The 16,839-nt window shown below is 41.1% G+C and overlaps 12 non-coding genes across 12 annotated transcripts; all 12 read left to right on the top strand.

The window, feature by feature from the left end:
• Positions 1-771: 771 nt before the first annotated feature.
• TRNAI-UAU (transfer RNA isoleucine (anticodon UAU)) lies at positions 772-864 on the top strand. The gene is given in 2 exon segments: positions 772-809; positions 829-864. It is a non-coding gene; the product is annotated as a tRNA-Ile (tRNA).
• Positions 865-1,280: 416 nt separating this feature from the next.
• TRNAR-CCU (transfer RNA arginine (anticodon CCU)) lies at positions 1,281-1,353 on the top strand. Its single transcript has one exon. It is a non-coding gene; the product is annotated as a tRNA-Arg (tRNA).
• A 1,028-nt stretch (positions 1,354-2,381) lies between these two features.
• TRNAI-UAU (transfer RNA isoleucine (anticodon UAU)) lies at positions 2,382-2,474 on the top strand. Its single transcript is given in 2 exon segments — positions 2,382-2,419; positions 2,439-2,474. It is a non-coding gene; the product is annotated as a tRNA-Ile (tRNA).
• A 1,090-nt stretch (positions 2,475-3,564) lies between these two features.
• TRNAI-UAU (transfer RNA isoleucine (anticodon UAU)) lies at positions 3,565-3,657 on the top strand. The gene is given in 2 exon segments: positions 3,565-3,602; positions 3,622-3,657. It is a non-coding gene; the product is annotated as a tRNA-Ile (tRNA).
• Positions 3,658-4,073: 416 nt separating this feature from the next.
• TRNAR-CCU (transfer RNA arginine (anticodon CCU)) lies at positions 4,074-4,146 on the top strand. Its single transcript has one exon. It is a non-coding gene; the product is annotated as a tRNA-Arg (tRNA).
• Positions 4,147-5,179: 1,033 nt separating this feature from the next.
• Positions 5,180-5,272, top strand: TRNAI-UAU (transfer RNA isoleucine (anticodon UAU)). The gene is given in 2 exon segments: positions 5,180-5,217; positions 5,237-5,272. It is a non-coding gene; the product is annotated as a tRNA-Ile (tRNA).
• Positions 5,273-5,688: 416 nt separating this feature from the next.
• On the top strand, positions 5,689-5,761 carry TRNAR-CCU (transfer RNA arginine (anticodon CCU)). Its single transcript has one exon. It is a non-coding gene; the product is annotated as a tRNA-Arg (tRNA).
• Positions 5,762-6,794: 1,033 nt separating this feature from the next.
• TRNAI-UAU (transfer RNA isoleucine (anticodon UAU)) lies at positions 6,795-6,887 on the top strand. The gene is given in 2 exon segments: positions 6,795-6,832; positions 6,852-6,887. It is a non-coding gene; the product is annotated as a tRNA-Ile (tRNA).
• A 416-nt stretch (positions 6,888-7,303) lies between these two features.
• Positions 7,304-7,376, top strand: TRNAR-CCU (transfer RNA arginine (anticodon CCU)). Its single transcript has one exon. It is a non-coding gene; the product is annotated as a tRNA-Arg (tRNA).
• Positions 7,377-11,217: 3,841 nt separating this feature from the next.
• Positions 11,218-11,310, top strand: TRNAI-UAU (transfer RNA isoleucine (anticodon UAU)). Its single transcript is given in 2 exon segments — positions 11,218-11,255; positions 11,275-11,310. It is a non-coding gene; the product is annotated as a tRNA-Ile (tRNA).
• A 1,989-nt stretch (positions 11,311-13,299) lies between these two features.
• TRNAR-CCU (transfer RNA arginine (anticodon CCU)) lies at positions 13,300-13,372 on the top strand. Its single transcript has one exon. It is a non-coding gene; the product is annotated as a tRNA-Arg (tRNA).
• A 2,703-nt stretch (positions 13,373-16,075) lies between these two features.
• TRNAI-UAU (transfer RNA isoleucine (anticodon UAU)) lies at positions 16,076-16,168 on the top strand. The gene is given in 2 exon segments: positions 16,076-16,113; positions 16,133-16,168. It is a non-coding gene; the product is annotated as a tRNA-Ile (tRNA).
• Positions 16,169-16,839: the final 671 nt, after the last annotated feature.

The raw sequence follows: 16,839 nt of genomic DNA, 5'->3' as shown, positions 1-16,839 counted from the left end.
ATTAGGAAGGAGCTTTGCATTTTGTCCGACGTTCTCCTGACATCCCATTGTGGCATGCAAATCCGGTGGGCTAAAAAGGCCATCCTGACAAGTAGCGTTGGTAAGACGTGTTTTTCCTGATGTATCAACATATATGAATAGCAATCAGCATCACTCCTTAGAGGTGTGCCTCCTTTGCTTCACATGACATGGCGTTGTTGCATTTTTTGAGATTTGCACTGATAGCCACTGCTCTGGGACATGTTCAGAAGTCTTCTTGCCGCAAACAGTCAGAAACAGAATCTCATGTGAATCCGCAGCTTTTCTGCCAAATAGAGCATTAAAATGCTCAACACAGTGTCTGGATAGTGGCATTTTAAATGTATTAACAACTCTTGTGTTTTATCTGGGTTTACGCACAAACTGACTTTGGTCCAAAGGTACTTGGTATTTGGTATTACCTTCCACTTCTTGGTTTACAGTGGACCTTTTAGTAACTTTTAGTAACTTTTGCATGAATATATTCCTAACACGTCACAATAGCAGTTGCAATATCATTTTTTCTTTCAAAAAAGTTTTACTTTTTATTTTTAAAAAACTGTCCTTGAGCTCCAGTCAAGTGGCTTTGGCAGTGTTTTTTTTCTAGGAGCACTTATAAGCTACCATTTCTTGCTATGAGAGAAAATCAATTCTCTTTTGTCTGGGGTAAGCAGGATTTTAGGTTTTGGATCACTTGGAGGTCTGTTTTAAACCGAGGAGAGATGGATAATGGATCTTTCGGATGACGCCCGTGCTCCAGTGGCGCAATCGGTCAGCGCGCGGTACTTATATGGCAGTACTTGTTGAGCAATGCCGAGGTTGTGAGTTCGAGCCTCACCTGGAGCATGCTTTTTCTTGCTTTTTGCCTTTCTTAATGGAAAATGTCGTCTGCACTTGCACCCTACGGCCTGAGAACTTTACCACAAGGCAGTAAGCGCCCAAAGAAACTTAAGGTTCTTTCCTCAGTGGTGCTTGAATGAGTTGTCTTTCAGTTACACTGACCACATTCTTTAAACTCTGGACCAAAACTGATAACGAGAATGTGCGCCTTCTACTTGTTGAAAAGAGGCGTGGAGCGCTGCGACATGGCTTTTCCCTTTCAGAAAGCTCATTCTTCTAACTTTGTAGCTCAAACCGCTTGCAATTCTGTAGCAAGTTTGCAAGGGAAAATAAATCAAAGACTTTGCCACCCTTACCTTGTAAAGTAAGAGAACGGATGACTTATGAATGAAAAAAAAAGGGTTTGCGTGTATCCAGTGCAAGCCCCAGTGGCCTAATGGATAAGGCACTGGCCTCCTAAGCCAGGGATTGTGGGTTCGAGTCCCATCTAGGGTGCTCGAGAACTTGCTTGGCTCTGTCTAAAGCAAGGCTTTCAAATAAAATCTTTAGAAGTTCCCTTTCCTGATGCCTTAATTAATATGTGTGCCTCTTATTAGTAGAACTCACAATTAGTTGAGCATCATGCTATCAGCTGAACAGAATCTTCTGCAAGATGGCTACAAGTCCTCTTGTCCAATACCAAATCTCCTGCAATGTTTCAGCCAAACAATGTCTTCAACTCCCCACAAAGGAAAAGCTGCTTTTATTAGGAAGGAGCTTTGCATTTTGTCCGACGTTCTCCTGACATCCCATTGTGGCATGCAAATCCGGTGGGCTAAAATCTTCAAGCAAAAAGGCCATCCTGACAAGTAGCGTTGGTAAGACGTGTTTTTCCTGATGTATCAACATATATGAATAGCAATCAGCATCACTCCTTAGAGGTGTGCCTCCTTTGCTTCACATGGCGTTGTTGCATTTTTTGAGATTTGCACTGATAGCCACTGCTCTGGGACATGTTCAGAAGTCTTCTTGCCGCAAACAGTCAGAAACAGAATCTCATGTGAATCCGCAGCTTTTCTGCCAAATAGAGCATTAAAATGCTCAACACAGTGTCTGGATAGTGGCATTTTAAATGTATTAACAACTCTTGTGTTTTATCTGGGTTTACGCACAAACTGACTTTGGTCCAAAGGTACTTGGTATTTGGTATTACCTTCCACTTCTTGGTTTACAGTGGACCTTTTAGTAACTTTTAGTAACTTTTGCATGAATATATTCCTAACACGTCACAATAGCAGTTGCAATATCATTTTTTCTTTCAAAAAAGTTTTACTTTTTATTTTTAAAAAACTGTCCTTGAGCTCCAGTCAAGTGGCTTTGGCAGTGTTTTTTTTCTAGGAGCACTTATAAGCTACCATTTCTTGCTATGAGAGAAAATCAATTCTCTTTTGTCTGGGGTAAGCAGGATTTTAGGTTTTGGATCACTTGGAGGTCTGTTTTAAACCGAGGAGAGATGGATAATGGATCTTTCGGATGATGCCCGCGCTCCAGTGGCACAATCGGTCAGCGCGCGGTACTTATATGGCAGTACTTGTTGAGCAATGCCGAGGTTGTGAGTTCGAGCCTCACCTGGAGCATGCTTTTTCTTGCTTTTTGCCTTTCTTAATGGAAAATGTCGTCTGCACTTGCACCCTACGGCCTGGGGTGCTCGAGAACTTGCTTGGCTCTGTCTAAAGCAAGGCTTTCAAATAAAATCTTTAGAAGTTCCCTTTCCTGATGCCTTAATTAATATTTGTGCCTCTTATTAGTAGAACTCACAATTAGTTGAGCATCATACTATCAGCTGAACAGAATCTTCTGCAAGATGGCTACAAGTCCTCTTGTCCAATACCAAATCTCCTGCAATGTTTCAGCCAAACAATGTCTTCAACTCCCCACAAAGGAAAAGCTGCTTTTATTAGGAAGGAGCTTTGCATTTTGTCCGACGTTCTCCTGACATCCCATTGTGGCATGCAAATCCGGTGGGCTAAAAAGGCCATCCTGACAAGTAGCGTTGGTAAGACGTGTTTTTCCTGATGTATCAACATATATGAATAGCAATCAGCATCACTCCTTAGAGGTGTGCCTCCTTTGCTTCACATGACATGGCGTTGTTGCATTTTTTGAGATTTGCACTGATAGCCACTGCTCTGGGACATGTTCAGAAGTCTTCTTGCCGCAAACAGTCAGAAACAGAATCTCATGTGAATCCGCAGCTTTTCTGCCAAATAGAGCATTAAAATGCTCAACACAGTGTCTGGATAGTGGCATTTTAAATGTATTAACAACTCTTGTGTTTTATCTGGGTTTACGCACAAACTGACTTTGGTCCAAAGGTACTTGGTATTTGGTATTACCTTCCACTTCTTGGTTTACAGTGGACCTTTTAGTAACTTTTAGTAACTTTTGCATGAATATATTCCTAACACGTCACAATAGCAGTTGCAATATCATTTTTTCTTTCAAAAAAGTTTTACTTTTTATTTTTAAAAAACTGTCCTTGAGCTCCAGTCAAGTGGCTTTGGCAGTGTTTTTTTTCTAGGAGCACTTATAAGCTACCATTTCTTGCTATGAGAGAAAATCAATTCTCTTTTGTCTGGGGTAAGCAGGATTTTAGGTTTTGGATCACTTGGAGGTCTGTTTTAAACCGAGGAGAGATGGATAATGGATCTTTCGGATGACGCCCGTGCTCCAGTGGCGCAATCGGTCAGCGCGCGGTACTTATATGGCAGTACTTGTTGAGCAATGCCGAGGTTGTGAGTTCGAGCCTCACCTGGAGCATGCTTTTTCTTGCTTTTTGCCTTTCTTAATGGAAAATGTCGTCTGCACTTGCACCCTACGGCCTGAGAACTTTACCACAAGGCAGTAAGCGCCCAAAGAAACTTAAGGTTCTTTCCTCAGTGGTGCTTGAATGAGTTGTCTTTCAGTTACACTGACCACATTCTTTAAACTCTGGACCAAAACTGATAACGAGAATGTGCGCCTTCTACTTGTTGAAAAGAGGCGTGGAGCGCTGCGACATGGCTTTTCCCTTTCAGAAAGCTCATTCTTCTAACTTTGTAGCTCAAACCACTTGCAATTCTGTAGCAAGTTTGCAAGGGAAAATAAATCAAAGACTTTGCCACCCTTACCTTGTAAAGTAAGAGAACGGATGACTTATGAATGAAAAAAAAAGGGTTTGCATGCATCCAGTGCAAGCCCCAGTGGCCTAATGGATAAGGCACTGGCCTCCTAAGCCAGGGATTGTGGGTTCGAGTCCCATCTGGGGTGCTCGAGAACTTGCTTGGCTCTGTCTAAAGCAAGGCTTTCAAATAAAATCTTTAGAAGTTCCCTTTCCTGATGCCTTAATTATTATGTGTGCCTCTTATTAGTAGAACTCACAATTAGTTGAGCATCATGCTATCAGCTGAACAGAATCTTCTGCAAGATGGCTACAAGTCCTCTTGTCCAATACCAAATCTCCTGCAATGTTTCTGCCAAACAATGTCTTCAACTCCCCACAAAGGAAAAGCTGCTTTTATTAGGAAGGAGCTTTGCATTTTGTCCGACGTTCTCCTGACATCCCATTGTGGCATGCAAATCCGGTGGGCTAAAATCTTCAAGCAAAAAGGCCATCCTGACAAGTAGCGTTGGTAAGACGTGTTTTTCCTGATGTATCAACATATATGAATAGCAATCAGCATCACTCCTTAGAGGTGTGCCTCCTTTGCTTCACATGACATGGCGTTGTTGCATTTTTTGAGATTTGCACTGATAGCCACTGCTCTGGGACATGTTCAGAAGTCTTCTTGCCGCAAACAGTCAGAAACAGAATCTCATGTGAATCCGCAGCTTTTCTGCCAAATAGAGCATTAAAATGCTCAACACAGTGTCTGGATAGTGGCATTTTAAATGTATTAACAACTCTTGTGTTTTATCTGGGTTTACGCACAAACTGACTTTGGTCCAAAGGTACTTGGTATTTGGTATTACCTTCCACTTCTTGGTTTACAGTGGACCTTTTAGTAACTTTTAGTAACTTTTGCATGAATATATTCCTAACACGTCACAATAGCAGTTGCAATATCATTTTTTCTTTCAAAAAAGTTTTACTTTTTATTTTTAAAAAACTGTCCTTGAGCTCCAGTCAAGTGGCTTTGGCAGTGTTTTTTTTCTAGGAGCACTTATAAGCTACCATTTCTTGCTATGAGAGAAAATCAATTCTCTTTTGTCTGGGGTAAGCAGGATTTTAGGTTTTGGATCACTTGGAGGTCTGTTTTAAACCGAGGAGAGATGGATAATGGATCTTTCGGATGATGCCCGCGCTCCAGTGGCGCAATCGGTCAGCGCGCGGTACTTATATGGCAGTACTTGTTGAGCAATGCCGAGGTTGTGAGTTCGAGCCTCACCTGGAGCATGCTTTTTCTTGCTTTTTGCCTTTCTTAATGGAAAATGTCGTCTGCACTTGCACCCTACGGCCTGAGAACTTTACCACAAGGCAGTAAGCGCCCAAAGAAACTTAAGGTTCTTTCCTCAGTGGTGCTTGAATGAGTTGTCTTTCAGTTACACTGACCACATTCTTTAAACTCTGGACCAAAACTGATAACGAGAATGTGCGCCTTCTACTTGTTGAAAAGAGGCGTGGAGCGCTGCGACATGGCTTTTCCCTTTCAGAAAGCTCATTCTTCTAACTTTGTAGCTCAAACCACTTGCAATTCTGTAGCAAGTTTGCAAGGGAAAATAAATCAAAGACTTTGCCACCCTTACCTTGTAAAGTAAGAGAACGGATGACTTATGAATGAAAAAAAAAGGGTTTGCATGCATCCAGTGCAAGCCCCAGTGCCCTAATGGATAAGGCACTGGCCTCCTAAGCCAGGGATTGTGGGTTCAAGTCCCATCTGGGGTGCTCGAGAACTTGCTTGGCTCTGTCTAAAGCAAGGCTTTCAAATAAAATCTTTAGAAGTTCCCTTTCCTGATGCCTTAATTATTATGTGTGCCTCTTATTAGTAGAACTCACAATTAGTTGAGCATCATGCTATCAGCTGAACAGAATCTTCTGCAAGATGGCTACAAGTCCTCTTGTCCAATACCAAATCTCCTGCAATGTTTCTGCCAAACAATGTCTTCAACTCCCCACAAAGGAAAAGCTGCTTTTATTAGGAAGGAGCTTTGCATTTTGTCCGACGTTCTCCTGACATCCCATTGTGGCATGCAAATCCGGTGGGCTAAAATCTTCAAGCAAAAAGGCCATCCTGACAAGTAGCGTTGGTAAGACGTGTTTTTCCTGATGTATCAACATATATGAATAGCAATCAGCATCACTCCTTAGAGGTGTGCCTCCTTTGCTTCACATGACATGGCGTTGTTGCATTTTTTGAGATTTGCACTGATAGCCACTGCTCTGGGACATGTTCAGAAGTCTTCTTGCCGCAAACAGTCAGAAACAGAATCTCATGTGAATCCGCAGCTTTTCTGCCAAATAGAGCATTAAAATGCTCAACACAGTGTCTGGATAGTGGCATTTTAAATGTATTAACAACTCTTGTGTTTTATCTGGGTTTACGCACAAACTGACTTTGGTCCAAAGGTACTTGGTATTTGGTATTACCTTCCACTTCTTGGTTTACAGTGGACCTTTTAGTAACTTTTAGTAACTTTTGCATGAATATATTCCTAACACGTCACAATAGCAGTTGCAATATCATTTTTTCTTTCAAAAAAGTTTTACTTTTTATTTTTAAAAAACTGTCCTTGAGCTCCAGTCAAGTGGCTTTGGCAGTGTTTTTTTTCTAGGAGCACTTATAAGCTACCATTTCTTGCTATGAGAGAAAATCAATTCTCTTTTGTCTGGGGTAAGCAGGATTTTAGGTTTTGGATCACTTGGAGGTCTGTTTTAAACCGAGGAGAGATGGATAATGGATCTTTCGGATGATGCCCGCGCTCCAGTGGCGCAATCGGTCAGCGCGCGGTACTTATATGGCAGTACTTGTTGAGCAATGCCGAGGTTGTGAGTTCGAGCCTCACCTGGAGCATGCTTTTTCTTGCTTTTTGCCTTTCTTAATGGAAAATGTCGTCTGCACTTGCACCCTACGGCCTGAGAACTTTACCACAAGGCAGTAAGCGCCCAAAGAAACTTAAGGTTCTTTCCTCAGTGGTGCTTGAATGAGTTGTCTTTCAGTTACACTGACCACATTCTTTAAACTCTGGACCAAAACTGATAACGAGAATGTGCGCCTTCTACTTGTTGAAAAGAGGCGTGGAGCGCTGCGACATGGCTTTTCCCTTTCAGAAAGCTCATTCTTCTAACTTTGTAGCTCAAACCACTTGCAATTCTGTAGCAAGTTTGCAAGGGAAAATAAATCAAAGACTTTGCCACCCTTACCTTGTAAAGTAAGAGAACGGATGACTTATGAATGAAAAAAAAAGGGTTTGCATGCATCCAGTGCAAGCCCCAGTGGCCTAATGGATAAGGCACTGGCCTCCTAAGCCAGGGATTGTGGGTTCAAGTCCCATCTGGGGTGCTCGAGAACTTGCTTGGCTCTGTCTAAAGCAAGGCTTTCAAATAAAATCTTTAGAAGTTCCCTTTCCTGATGCCTTAATTAATATGTGTGCCTCTTATTAGTAGAACTCACAATTAGTTGAGTATCAGCTGAACAGAATCTTCTGCAAGATGGCTACAAGTCCTCTTGTCCAATACCAAATCTCCTGCAATGTTTCTGCCAAACAATGTCTTCAACTCCCCACAAAGGAAAAGCTGCTTTTATTAGGAAGGAGCTTTGCATTTTGTCCGACGTTCTCCTGACATCCCATTGTGGCATGCAAATCCGGTGGGCTAAAATCTTCAAGCAAAAAGGCCATCCTGACAAGTAGCGTTGGTAAGACGTGTTTTTCCTGATGTATCAACATATATGAATAGCAATCAGCATCACTCCTTAGAGGTGTGCCTCCTTTGCTTCACATGACATGGCGTTGTTGCATTTTTTGAGATTTGCACTGATAGCCACTGCTCTGGGACATGTTCAGAAGTCTTCTTGCCGCAAACAGTCAGAAACAGAATCTCATGTGAATCCGCAGCTTTTCTGCCAAATAGAGCATTAAAATGCTCAACACAGTGTCTGGATAGTGGCATTTTAAATGTATTAACAACTCTTGTGTTTTATCTGGGTTTACGCACAAACTGACTTTGGTCCAAAGGTACTTGGTATTTGGTATTACCTTCCACTTCTTGGTTTACAGTGGACCTTTTAGTAACTTTTAGTAACTTTTGCATGAATATATTCCTAACACGTCACAATAGCAGTTGCAATATCATTTTTTCTTTCAAAAAAGTTTTACTTTTTATTTTTAAAAAACTGTCCTTGAGCTCCAGTCAAGTGGCTTTGGCAGTGTTTTTTTTCTAGGAGCACTTATAAGCTACCATTTCTTGCTATGAGAGAAAATCAATTCTCTTTTGTCTGGGGTAAGCAGGATTTTAGGTTTTGGATCAAGGGAGAATAAATCAAAGACTTTGCCACCCTCACCTTGTAAAGTAAGAGAACGGATGACTTATGAATGAAAAAAAAAGGGTGTGCATGCATCCAGTGCAAGCCCCAGTGGCCTAATGGATAAGGCACTGGCCTCTTAAGCCAGGGATTGTGGGTTCGAGTCCCATCTGGGGTGCTTGAGAACTTGCTTGGCTCTGTCTAAAGCAAGGCTTTCAAATAAAATCTTTAGAAGTTCCCTTTCCTGATGCCTTAATTAATATGTGTGCCTCTTACTAGTAGAACTCACAATTAGTTGAGCATCATGCTATCAGCTGAACAGAATCTTCTGCAAGATGGCTACAAGTCCTCTTGTCCAATACCAAATCTCCTGCAATGTTTCTGCCAAACAATGTCTTCAACTCCCCACAAAGGAAAAGCTGCTTTTATTAGGAAGGAGCTTTGCATTTTGTCCGACGTTCTCCTGACATCCCATTGTGGCATGCAAATCCGGTGGGCTAAAATCTTCAAGCAAAAAGGCCATCCTGACAAGTAGCGTTGGTAAGACGTGTTTTTCCTGATGTATCAACATATATGAATAGCAATCAGCATCACTCCTTAGAGGTGTGCCTCCTTTGCTTCACATGACATGGCGTTGTTGCATTTTTTGAGATTTGCACTGATAGCCACTGCTCTGGGACATGTTCAGAAGTCTTCTTGCCGCAAACAGTCAGAAACAGAATCTCATGTGAATCCGCAGCTTTTCTGCCAAATAGAGCATTAAAATGCTCAACACAGTGTCTGGATAGTGGCATTTTAAATGTATTAACAACTCTTGTGTTTTATCTGGGTTTACGCACAAACTGACTTTGGTCCAAAGGTACTTGGTATTTGGTATTACCTTCCACTTCTTGGTTTACAGTGGACCTTTTAGTAACTTTTAGTAACTTTTGCATGAATATATTCCTAACACGTCACAATAGCAGTTGCAATATCATTTTTTCTTTCAAAAAAGTTTTACTTTTTATTTTTAAAAAACTGTCCTTGAGCTCCAGTCAAGTGGCTTTGGCAGTGTTTTTTTTCTAGGAGCACTTATAAGCTACCATTTCTTGCTATGAGAGAAAATCAATTCTCTTTTGTCTGGGGTAAGCAGGATTTTAGGTTTTGGATCAAGGGAGAATAAATCAAAGACTTTGCCACCCTCACCTTGTAAAGTAAGAGAACGGATGACTTATGAATGAAAAAAAAAGGGTGTGCATGCATCCAGTGCAAGCCCCAGTGGCCTAATGGATAAGGCACTGGCCTCTTAAGCCAGGGATTGTGGGTTCGAGTTCCATCTGGGGTGCTTGAGAACTTGCTTGGCTCTGTCTAAAGCAAGGCTTTCAAATAAAATCTTTAGAAGTTCCCTTTCCTGATGCCTTAATTAATATGTGTGCCTCTTACTAGTAGAACTCACAATTAGTTGAGCATCATGCTATCAGCTGAACAGAATCTTCTGCAAGATGGCTACAAGTCCTCTTGTCCAATACCAAATCTCCTGCAATGTTTCTGCCAAACAATGTCTTCAACTCCCCACAAAGGAAAAGCTGCTTTTATTAGGAAGGAGCTTTGCATTTTGTCCGACGTTCTCCTGACATCCCATTGTGGCATGCAAATCCGGTGGGCTAAAATCTTCAAGCAAAAAGGCCATCCTGACAAGTAGCGTTGGTAAGACGTGTTTTTCCTGATGTATCAACATATATGAATAGCAATCAGCATCACTCCTTAGAGGTGTGCCTCCTTTGCTTCACATGACATGGCGTTGTTGCATTTTTTGAGATTTGCACTGATAGCCACTGCTCTGGGACATGTTCAGAAGTCTTCTTGCCGCAAACAGTCAGAAACAGAATCTCATGTGAATCCGCAGCTTTTCTGCCAAATAGAGCATTAAAATGCTCAACACAGTGTCTGGATAGTGGCATTTTAAATGTATTAACAACTCTTGTGTTTTATCTGGGTTTACGCACAAACTGACTTTGGTCCAAAGGTACTTGGTATTTGGTATTACCTTCCACTTCTTGGTTTACAGTGGACCTTTTTTTTTTACGTTATAACAAACTTTTTATTTGCAAGATTGTACATAATACATGAAAAGCATTGGTACACATGTTTAACATCTTACAGAAGATATTCCGTACTCAAGGAACATGATACATACACATACATTTCTATCCTGTAGTTAGTACTTTAGGTTCATATATAATCCGTACACTTCCACACTCATATTTAGTAAGTATCAGGATAAGCACCATTTATGTGCATGTCGTAGACTCTTGTAACCATCTATCCCATATTCTGTTATACTTGTTTGGACAACCTCTGTTAATATAGAGGAATTTTTTATATGGAAGGGTTGTGTTAATGTCTCTTTTCCAGTCCACCAATTGAGGGGGTTTCTGCCAAATAGAGCATTAAAATGCTCAACACAGTGTCTGGATAGTGGCATTTTAAATGTATTAACAACTCTTGTGTTTTATCTGGGTTTACGCACAAACTGACTTTGGTCCAAAGGTACTTGGTATTTGGTATTACCTTCCACTTCTTGGTTTACAGTGGACCTTTTAGTAACTTTTAGTAACTTTTGCATGAATATATTCCTAACACGTCACAATAGCAGTTGCAATATCATTTTTTCTTTCAAAAAAGTTTTACTTTTTATTTTTAAAAAACTGTCCTTGAGCTCCAGTCAAGTGGCTTTGGTAGTGTTTTTTTTCTAGGAGCACTTATAAGCTACCATTTCTTGCTATGAGAGAAAATCAATTCTCTTTTGTCTGGGGTAAGCAGGATTTTAGGTTTTGGATCACTTGGAGGTCTGTTTTAAACCGAGGAGAGATGGATAATGGATCTTTCGGATGACGCCCGCGCTCCAGTGGCGCAATCGGTCAGCGCGCGGTACTTATATGGCAGTACTTGTTGAGCAATGCCGAGGTTGTGAGTTCGATCCTCACCTGGAGCATGCTTTTTCTTGCTTTTTGCCTTTCTTAATGGAAAATGTCGTCTGCACTTGCACCCTACGGCCTGAGAACTTTACCACAAGGCAGTAAGCGCCCAAAGAAACTTAAGGTTCTTTCCTCAGTGGTGCTTGAATGAGTTGTCTTTCAGTTACACTGACCACATTCTTTAAACTCTGGACCAAAACTGATAACGAGAATGTGCGCCTTCTACTTGTTGAAAAGAGGCGTGGAGCGCTGCGACATGGCTTTTCCCTTTCAGAAAGCTCATTCTTCTAACTTTGTAGCTCAAACCACTTGCAATTCTGTAGCAAGTTTGCAAGGGAAAATAAATCAAAGACTTTGCCACCCTTACCTTGTAAAGTAAGAGAACGGATGACTTATGAATGAAAAAAAAAGGGTTTGCATGTATCCAGTGCAAGCCCCAGTGGCCTAATGGATAAGGCACTTGCCTCCTAAGCCAGGGATTGTGGGTTCGAGACCCATCTGGCGTGCTCGAGAACTTGCTTGGCTCTGTCTAAAGCAAGGCTTTCAAATAAAATCTTTAGAAGTTCCCTTTCCTGATGCCTTAATTAATATGTGTGCCTCTTATTAGTAGAACTCACAATTAGTTGAGCATCATGCTATCAGCTGAACAGAATCTTCTGCAAGATGGCTACAAGTCCTCTTGTCCAATACCAAATCTCCTGCAATGTTTCTGCCAAACAATGTCTTCAACTCCCCACAAAGGAAAAGCTGCTTTTATTAGGAAGGAGCTTTGCATTTTGTCCGACGTTCTCCTGACATCCCATTGTGGCATGCAAATCCGGTGGGCTAAAATCTTCAAGCAAAAAGGCCATCCTGACAAGTAGCGTTGGTAAGACATGTTTTTCCTGATGTATCAACATATATGAATAGCAATCAGCATCACTCCTTAGAGGTGTGCCTCCTTTGCTTCACATGACATGGCGTTGTTGCATTTTTTGAGATTTGCACTGATAGCCACTGCTCTGGGACATGTTCAGAAGTCTTCTTGCCGCAAACAGTCAGAAACAGAATCTCATGTGAATCCGCAGCTTTTCTGCCAAATAGAGCATTAAAATGCTCAACACAGTGTCTGGATAGTGGCATTTTAAATGTATTAACAACTCTTGTGTTTTATCTGGGTTTACGCACAAACTGACTTTGGTCCAAAGGTACTTGGTATTTGGTATTACCTTCCACTTCTTGGTTTACAGTGGACCTTTTAGTAACTTTTCAAGCCTGCATGAATATATTCCTAACACGTCACAATAGCAGTTGCAATATCATTTTTTCTTTCAAAAAAGTTTTACTTTTTATTTTTAAAAAACTGTCCTTGAGCTCCAGTCAAGTGGCTTTGGCAGTGTTTTTTTTCTAGGAGCACTTATAAGCTACCATTTCTTGCTATGAGAGAAAATCAATTCTCTTTTGTCTGGGGTAAGCAGGATTTTAGGTTTTAGATCACTTGGAGGTCTGTTTTAAACCGAGGAGAGATGGCAATCGGTCAGCGCGCGGTACTTATATGGCAGTACTTGTTGAGCAATGCCGAGGTTGTGAGTTCGAGCCTCACCTGGAGCATGCTTTTTCTTGCTTTTTGCCTTTCTTAATGGAAAATGTCGTCTGCACTTACACCCTACGGCCTGAGAACTTTACCACAAGGCAGTAAGCGCCCAAAGAAACTTAAGGTTCTTTCCTCAGTGGTGCTTGAATGAGTTGTCTTTCAGTTACACTGACCACATTCTTTAAACTCTGGACCAAAACTGATAACGAGAATGTGCGCCTTCTACTTGTTGAAAAGAGGCGTGGAGCGCTGCGACATGGCTTTTCCCTTTCAGAAAGCTCATTCTTCTAACTTTGTAGCTCAAACCACTTGCAATTCTGTAGCAAGTTTGCAAGGGAAAATAAATCAAAGACTTTGTCACCCTTACCTTGTAAAGTAAGAGAACGGATGACTTATGAATGAAAAAAAAAGGGTTTGCATGTATCCAGTGCAAGCCCCAGTGGCCTAATGGATAAGGCACTGGCCTCCTAAGCCAGGGATTGTGGGTTCGAGTCCCATCTGGGGTGCTCGAGAACTTGCTTGGCTCTGTCTAAAGCAAGGCTTTCAAATAAAATCTTTAGAAGTTCCCTTTCCTGATGCCTTAATTAATATGTCTGCCTCTTACTAGTAGAACTCACAATTAGTTGAGCATCCTGCTATCAGCTGAACAGAATCTTCTGCAAGATGGCTACAAGTCCTCTTGTCCAATACCAAATCTCCTGCAATGTTTCTGCCAAACAATGTCTTCAACTCCCCACAAAGGAAAAGCTGCTTTTATTAGGAAGGAGCTTTGCATTTTGTCCGACGTTCTCCTGACATCCCATTGTGGCATGCAAATCCGGTGGGCTAAAATCTTCAAGCAAAAAGGCCATCCTGACAAGTAGCGTTGGTAAGACGTGTTTTTCCTGATGTATCAACATATATGAATAGCAATCAGCATCACTCCTTAGAGGTGTGCCTCCTTTGCTTCACATGACATGGCGTTGTTGCATTTTTTGAGATTTGCACTGATAGCCACTGCTCTGGGACATGTTCAGAAGTCTTCTTGCCGCAAACAGTCAGAAACAGAATCTCATGTGAATCCGCAGCTTTTCTGCCAAATAGAGCATTAAAATGCTCAACACAGTGTCTGGATAGTGGCATTTTAAATGTATTAACAACTCTTGTGTTTTATCTGGGTTTACGCACAAACTGACTTTGGTCCAAAGGTACTTGGTATTTGGTATTACCTTCCACTTCTTGGTTTACAGTGGACCTTTTAGTAACTTTTAGTAACTTTTGCATGAATATATTCCTAACACGTCACAATAGCAGTTGCAATATCATTTTTTCTTTCAAAAAAGTTTTACTTTTTATTTTTAAAAAACTGTCCTTGAGCTCCAGTCAAGTGGCTTTGGCAGTGTTTTTTTTCTAGGAGCACTTATAAGCTACCATTTCTTGCTATGAGAGAAAATCAATTCTCTTTTGTCTGGGGTAAGCAGGATTTTAGGTTTTGGATCAAGGGAGAATAAATCAAAGACTTTGCCACCCTCACCTTGTAAAGTAAGAGAACGGATGACTTATGAATGAAAAAAAAAGGGTGTGCATGCATCCAGTGCAAGCCCCAGTGGCCTAATGGATAAGGCACTGGCCTCTTAAGCCAGGGATTGTGGGTTCGAGTCCCATCTGGGGTGCTTGAGAACTTGCTTGGCTCTGTCTAAAGCAAGGCTTTCAAATAAAATCTTTAGAAGTTCCCTTTCCTGATGCCTTAATTAATATGTGTGCCTCTTACTAGTAGAACTCACAATTAGTTGAGCATCATGCTATCAGCTGAACAGAATCTTCTGCAAGATGGCTACAAGTCCTCTTGTCCAATACCAAATCTCCTGCAATGTTTCTGCCAAACAATGTCTTCAACTCCCCACAAAGGAAAAGCTGCTTTTATTAGGAAGGAGCTTTGCATTTTGTCCGACGTTCTCCTGACATCCCATTGTGGCATGCAAATCCGGTGGGCTAAAATCTTCAAGCAAAAAGGCCATCCTGACAAGTAGCGTTGGTAAGACGTGTTTTTCCTGATGTATCAACATATATGAATAGCAATCAGCATCACTCCTTAGAGGTGTGCCTCCTTTGCTTCACATGACATGGCGTTGTTGCATTTTTTGAGATTTGCACTGATAGCCACTGCTCTGGGACATGTTCAGAAGTCTTCTTGCCGCAAACAGTCAGAAACAGAATCTCATGTGAATCCGCAGCTTTTCTGCCAAATAGAGCATTAAAATGCTCAACACAGTGTCTGGATAGTGGCATTTTAAATGTATTAACAACTCTTGTGTTTTATCTGGGTTTACGCACAAACTGACTTTGGTCCAAAGGTACTTGGTATTTGGTATTACCTTCCACTTCTTGGTTTACAGTGGACCTTTTTTTTTTACGTTATAACAAACTTTTTATTTGCAAGATTGTACATAATACATGAAAAGCATTGGTACACATGTTTAACATCTTACAGAAGATATTCCGTACTCAAGGAACATGATACATACACATACATTTCTATCCTGTAGTTAGTACTTTAGGTTCATATATAATCCGTACACTTCCACACTCATATTTAGTAAGTATCAGGATAAGCACCATTTATGTGCATGTCGTAGACTCTTGTAACCATCTATCCCATATTCTGTTATACTTGTTTGGACAACCTCTGTTAATATAGAGGAATTTTTTATATGGAAGGGTTGTGTTAATGTCTCTTTTCCAGTCCACCAATTGAGGGGGTTTCTGCCAAATAGAGCATTAAAATGCTCAACACAGTGTCTGGATAGTGGCATTTTAAATGTATTAACAACTCTTGTGTTTTATCTGGGTTTACGCACAAACTGACTTTGGTCCAAAGGTACTTGGTATTTGGTATTACCTTCCACTTCTTGGTTTACAGTGGACCTTTTAGTAACTTTTAGTAACTTTTGCATGAATATATTCCTAACACGTCACAATAGCAGTTGCAATATCATTTTTTCTTTCAAAAAAGTTTTACTTTTTATTTTTAAAAAACTGTCCTTGAGCTCCAGTCAAGTGGCTTTGGTAGTGTTTTTTTTCTAGGAGCACTTATAAGCTACCATTTCTTGCTATGAGAGAAAATCAATTCTCTTTTGTCTGGGGTAAGCAGGATTTTAGGTTTTGGATCACTTGGAGGTCTGTTTTAAACCGAGGAGAGATGGATAATGGATCTTTCGGATGACGCCCGCGCTCCAGTGGCGCAATCGGTCAGCGCGCGGTACTTATATGGCAGTACTTGTTGAGCAATGCCGAGGTTGTGAGTTCGATCCTCACCTGGAGCATGCTTTTTCTTGCTTTTTGCCTTTCTTAATGGAAAATGTCGTCTGCACTTGCACCCTACGGCCTGAGAACTTTACCACAAGGCAGTAAGCGCCCAAAGAAACTTAAGGTTCTTTCCTCAGTGGTGCTTGAATGAGTTGTCTTTCAGTTACACTGACCACATTCTTTAAACTCTGGACCAAAACTGATAACGAGAATGTGCGCCTTCTACTTGTTGAAAAGAGGCGTGGAGCGCTGCGACATGGCTTTTCCCTTTCAGAAAGCTCATTCTTCTAACTTTGTAGCTCAAACCACTTGCAATTCTGTAGCAAGTTTGCAAGGGAAAATAAATCAAAGACTTTGCCACCCTTACCTTGTAAAGTAAGAGAACGGATGACTTATGAATGAAAAAAAAAGGGTTTGCATGTATCCAGTGCAAGCCCCAGTGGCCTAATGGATAAGGCACTTGCCTCCTAAGCCAGGGATTGTGGGTTCGAGACCCATCTGGCGTGCTCGAGAACTTGCTTGGCTCTGTCTAAAGCAAGGCTTTCAAATAAAATCTTTAGAAGTTCCCTTTCCTGATGCCTTAATTAATATGTGTGCCTCTTATTAGTAGAACTCACAATTAGTTGAGCATCATGCTATCAGCTGAACAGAATCTTCTGCAAGATGGCTACAAGTCCTCTTGTCCAAT

The sequence above is a fragment of the Aquarana catesbeiana genome, linkage group LG03, assembly GCF_042186555.1.
Source record: "Aquarana catesbeiana isolate 2022-GZ linkage group LG03, ASM4218655v1, whole genome shotgun sequence".
Classification (NCBI taxonomy): Eukaryota; Metazoa; Chordata; class Amphibia; order Anura; family Ranidae; genus Aquarana; species Aquarana catesbeiana.
The sequence above is the reverse complement of the archived record's forward strand: the minus strand, read 5'-3'. Positions and strand labels throughout refer to the sequence as shown.